The sequence below is a fragment of the Thermobia domestica genome, chromosome 17, assembly GCF_964235325.1.
Source record: "Thermobia domestica chromosome 17, izTheDome1.hap1.1, whole genome shotgun sequence".
Taxonomy (NCBI): Eukaryota; Metazoa; Arthropoda; class Insecta; order Zygentoma; family Lepismatidae; genus Thermobia; species Thermobia domestica.
In genome coordinates, this window is record NC_137470.1 from 78,717,886 (window position 1) to 78,723,756 (window position 5,871).

Consider the following 5,871-nt stretch of genomic DNA (forward strand, 5'->3'; position numbering starts at 1 on the left):
GTTCCAACAAGCAATGTCAATTACCAGATTTTTTTTAAAAGTAAGGCCTCGTGATGAATGACAAACGTACAACAATGAGGGAGGAAAATATGGAAACATATAACATGCTTATGTTTAATGCTTAAATGTAACTGTGAGTATGTGTTTTCAGAAGACAGCAAAACTTTCCTACTCATAGTAAGTGTAGTTCCTGATTTCCTTCAATGTCATTAATATATATATATATATATATATATATATATATATATATATATATATATATATATATATATAATTTTCTGTAAGTGAAATTTACAATGTTAAGTGAAATATTCAGTGTCTTTTGTTTTTAGGTAATTAATAGTTTATTTACGTAGCAATCTATTAATAAAATGAACAATTGTTAAAAATGTCACGGAATATCTTTTTCATGAGGGCTAGAAAATACAAAACTTTATTTGGAAAATGGTACAAAACACGAAACATGAAAAACGAAACGCGAAATTTTTCAAATACTTAGTAGGAAAAACTCGTGCCCCTACTTATCATTTATATTTTCTTATTATATAATAACGATTTTTAGTTCCATTTGTCATCGAATATCGTATTTAGAAGCTCATCGCTAGCATTATAATGTAAAGCTAAAAGACACAATAATATTACAGCTAATATAAATACAGTGTGATATTTGAACAGATAGAACAGAGCTTCAAAGCGATTTTGATACTTGCCCAGTAACAAATGTCTGCAGAGTAAATTGAACCAATCCACGATGCAACATATTATTGATACAGAGATAATATTTTTACATAATAAGTATTAATGCTACTTATTGCAAAACCTGAATATTTGTTTGATAAGTGAAAGTTAATTCGTGTACGTTTTGAAATTTACATTGGCATTGGCTTTTATACTGAAAAAGCCAATAGTATAGTAATACATTTGCACCTGTGCGCTTCTAGTGAGGCAAATTACAGTAGCAAAATGAGTTTGTAAGTTCAATTATTTAATCGTTTAAACCTTTTCCAATTGTTTAAACATTATTATTTAGTATTCTCCTCTTAATTGCTAATATAAACACTAACTGAAATTCCAGTTCGCAGAGGGAGAATAGGTTTTTGAAAGAAGAATCCTTCTCTTTTAAGATATGTATTCCAACCAAAGCGCAATGATAAAAATCCATAAGATGCTATGCTTACAATACTTTAACACAATACATAATTGACATAAATTTAGTAATACCCTACCTCGCCTAGAACACGTAGTTAAATCAAAGTTATGTGATAAAACTCAGCGTTAGGTAAGTATTCACTATGTTTCAAAAGTAATATCCAGAAGACTCAGTGGCTCAGTGCTAAAGCGTTCATCACTGGTGTTTGGGGTCCATGGTTCGATCCCAGCTGGCGCCAAATGAACTTTGTGGTGGTAAAACACCGTATGCGTGGATTTTTTCGGGGTTCTTCCGCTTCCTCCCACTTTCTTCATTCCACCAATTCATACATTTCCCATAATCACGATTTTCTTTAAACTAGCCGGCATACTCATGGGACGGAAAACTTAGAGACTTTTTCAAAAGTAATTTCAAACGGGTTAGCCGAATTCCTGATCACGAAAACTATGGAATCGAACCTAATTCCAGCCATTTTGACATTTTATTTTTCAGCCCTTTTAAACCTACATGAGAATGTTAAGATAGATATATGGTGGAACGAGAAACGACAAAAATGAAGAACGATTAGGAGACCCTTGATTAAAAAGTTCCAAGAATGGAGGCTAAGGTGGCTTGGACATATAGAACGAAAAATGAAAAACTAGGCCTATGTGGGAAGGAGAATTGAAGAGTTCAAGTACCAGATATAAGAAAGAGGGGAAACCCAAGATGAAATGGAAGGACAATATCGTCCCTTTCCGGCATTAATGCAATTTGAAAATTTTACAGGAGAGCTGAAACACTGAAATTTTGATGGGTTTTCTTGTATAACTTTTTTGTTTTCTGGACTATTTTCGTAAAAAAAAAAAAAAAAAAAAATACAGCTAATATAATTAAACAAGCTCTGTCAAATAGAACAGTGACGTATATAATAGTTTCAATATATTCACTTATTTTGGCGCTTAATTCATTTTTGCTTACATTTTTTTTTAAAAACAAATCAATGCTTCAAACGACATTCATTCAAATGCATTACTGCATTAAGGCACACGGTGTCATAGTGAGATTGCGTTAAGCGACATTTAGGGGGAAAATAAATGGTAATAAATTGCTGATTCGTTAATTGAAGAATGTTAGTTGTATACTGATCGGTAAAATACTGAACGCTTCTTGAAATAATGCTGCTTAAAATCAATTAGCCAAGAAAAAATGCTTAGGATTACCTCTCCTTTATATGTAAAAATTAATCTAATCTTCTGAATGGTTAAGTTAATAATAACTGACACCATTATTTAGTTTTCTCATTTATTTTTAGCGTTATTTTTAATTTTTTAAAGCTTAGAATATTGCAAATTATTACTGATTTGTTAAGCTTACTGACAACAATGAAAATTTGCATCATACATTTACTAAATAAATGCAAATTGTTGAAATTTCACAAAACTGTAACTTATCTATTTTTAACTATTGCAAGAAAAAATTTTAAAAAAATGATAACAATATGTTTCAATCTTGAATTTCTTCGTCGGTGTCCTCTTCATCTGTCTCAGGGATGGTATCTTGTGCTTCTCCCGTGTGTGGAAACTGCTGGTAGAACCCGTGTAGATGCTTTGGTAGAATATTCTGATTACACAATTTGACAAGATCCTGGTCTTACTGATAGGGATGGCTGCCGCATAAAGTCTGCTTGGCTGCTTTTGCTTGGTGGGCGAAGTTTCAGTGTAATAGTCATTAAATACTTTTCTTTGGCAAATTCACTATTTTTTGAAAAAGTGACAACTCACATTTTTGACAGCAAGAAAGGTTCCCCTGACACATATTTCTTATTACTAAAGATTTGGTCTGCCAAAGTTGACGAATTTCTAAAAGAATCATGCTTCAATATTTCAACATTATATGGATGTGGCTTTGTTCTCGCCATTCTCATGACGGTAATCCAAATAATTGATCTGGATTCGTTGCAAGTTTTTGGATTTTTCAACTTCATATTTCAACATGGCCAAAATATTTCTATTTTTGTTTTGACCTACACAGTTATCGCAATACAGGATTAGAGTTGAAACATTACCTCGTTCTTCCACTGCAGCTATATATCTCGAAAGGATGGAAGCGATTTCATTCGATCCTCGTTTACCTTCGCTCTCACCCCATACATAATTGTATGCATTTCTGCTGTTTGATTCATATTTCGAGAGATTGTATACGGAATACTTTCGTGTGTAGTATAAAAGCAAGGAATCGCTATGAGGTACGCTCAAAACTTTCTGCAAATCGAAACTCGCGAAAAGTGTTAATTCCTTTTTTTTTTTTTTTGAACGAGACTTAGTTGCTTCTTTGCCCTCAATATGTCGAGTGCAATCAGCCCTCTCTTCTTGGGCTACGTCTGTCTTGTTGCTAAATGCGATACATTTCTGGCACTTGTCCTTTTTGGGTTTATGAAACCCAAGATTGAATTTTGAGTTAAATATACCGCGAAAAACTCTTTCACTCACATAAATATTTTCTTCTTCGTCCATTGCACGTGAGTAAATCGTATAGAGATAAGTGACGTTCTTGAGATCCTCGGGAATATATAGTCGTGTTGTTTTATTTCTACAGTAGTTGGAAGGCATTGCAGGAAGTCTTTGAATGAATTCAACAACGAGCTTCACATCTCACTCGGATGTCGCGTTGGAGTGAAGTGAGTGGCGCCCTCGACCACCTGGTTTTGCTGAGCCTTCAGTGGATGTGTAACAGTGTAACTCACAAACCTTTGTGAGATATCTAATGTTGAAAGCAAGAATTGAAGACAAACTCTTCTATAGCCTTCACCTTCGTTAATAAAATACTGAAAAGATTATGCCCGTTGGCTCTCTCCCTGAATGTTCCTTCCTTTCACTGAAACTTATCTGGTTGCTACCAAGATCCAATTCCTTTGATCATTCGGTTTTGAAGACCAAATGTGTCTAAATAAGGATTGGCGTCTCTCTTCCGGAATATCATAACATTTATTTGTTCAAGACTTGCATTTGTTTGGTTGTATTTGTTTCTTCTCCACTCTTTCTTGCCTGTTTTTGTTGTAGGCTTGGCAAGTTTGCTTTAATCGTTTTCCCACTCTTTTTGAGGAGTTTTCTTTTTAATTCTCAATCTCTTTTCCTTTACGATGTTCTTTTCTGGTGTAAAAGTAATCTTTCTACTTACAATCGTCTTCCGTTTCCTAGCACCACTTTCCTCATTGTAACCATCACCTGAATTCGACTTTGCAGCTGAATTTCATGAAACCTTTTTTCTCTTAACATATAATATATCTTCATCTGATAAGGTTGTTTTTGTGTCCGACCAATCTGTTGAGTTTTCGTAAGGACAAACCTGGTTAAGTATGATATCATCGTCAGAGAAATAGTTTAAATAGTTCAGTCCCAAGTTTGTTCTTTTTCTCAAGTTCCGTTTCTCACCAAAATAATGTTAATCTCTTTCTCGATTCTTTTCTAAAGCCCCCTCTTCATTCGGGTTTAGGGTCTCTTCCTCTACTAATGTCTCCTGATGCTTGTTTGGGTTTTTCTCCTCTTCTTCAGCCTTGTTCTCATCCGGGTTTAGGATATCTTCCACTGCTACTCTCTTCTGAAGCTGGTTTGGTTTTTTCTTCCCTTCTTCAGCCTTCTTCTCATCCGACTTTAGTATCTTCCACTGCTACTTTCTTCTGATGCTTGTTTGGGTTTCCCTTCTCTTCTTCAGCCTTCTTGTCATCCGGGTTTAGGATATCTTCCATTGCTACTCTCTTCTAATGCTTGTTTGCGTTTCCCTTCCTTTCTTCAGCCTTCTTCTCATCCTCGTCAAGGGCCTCTTCCACTGCTGTGACCCCAATTTTTGTTATCTCACTCTTCGAACAGTTAACTTGCAGTTTGGTTAGACTTAAAATCTTCCTCCCAGGGGAAAACTGAAGGCAGAAAATAGCAAAAAAAAAAAAACTACCTAAAAATGTGATAAAAGTAGTATTTTTTAATAAGTGGAGTGGAAAGTAATAGTTTTAAAAGCTTTGACTAGTAGTACCTCCTGCCCACTAAATACTACTTTTGAAGTTGGCAGGAATCGTAAATCCATTAAATAAATTAGGTGGCTTTGATTTCCATTAACTTGAAAGTTCAGCTATAAGTATTAGGTACGTGGTAGTGCAAGTCGAAGCTTTAGGAGATTATTAAATTGCTATTTTTTCACACTCTTTGAAATCGGTTTAATTTGTATATAATTAACATTGACAATTTGTTACCTGGCCGGTGGGGTAGGGGCAACTTGCCTACCTGCCGCATTGGATAGGTCGAACGTGAGCACGAACCTTGTTCTAGCCTGTCATCCAAACTGAGGATCTCCGTGACATTCCTCAGTTTTAACAGGCGAATATCGGGATGGCACCTTCTGTAAGGCCAGAGCCGCTGGCTTTCCACATCCTTGCCTTCCATTCTTCTCACGTCTGATTCTTAGTTTCATAAAGGCCACAACTACTTCACATTGCTAATTAGTTACTAAAAGAAATCTTTCTTAACAGCTAGATTTTATATGCACAGAACGATCATTACAATTGGAATAACCGCCATCAAATATCGATAACACATAACTTCCACGTCATGAAGAGGTAACATAGAAGACGCGCACGGTTACGGAACATAATAGAACGCAGCTGATGCCCGTTATGGGCAAACAAAATTATGTGAGTAAATTTAGACTAGCGCAAACTGTTGGGGCACAAAGAACTGCTGCCAGTACAC

The 5,871-nt window shown here is 35.2% G+C and overlaps 1 protein-coding gene across 1 annotated transcript in view; it reads right to left on the minus strand.

Moving 5' to 3' along the window:
• LOC145674556 (sialin-like) overlaps positions 1–5,871 on the minus strand; it is a 162,976-nt gene that overhangs the window by 49,014 nt on the left and 108,091 nt on the right. The gene's annotated exons all lie outside the window — the stretch shown is intronic.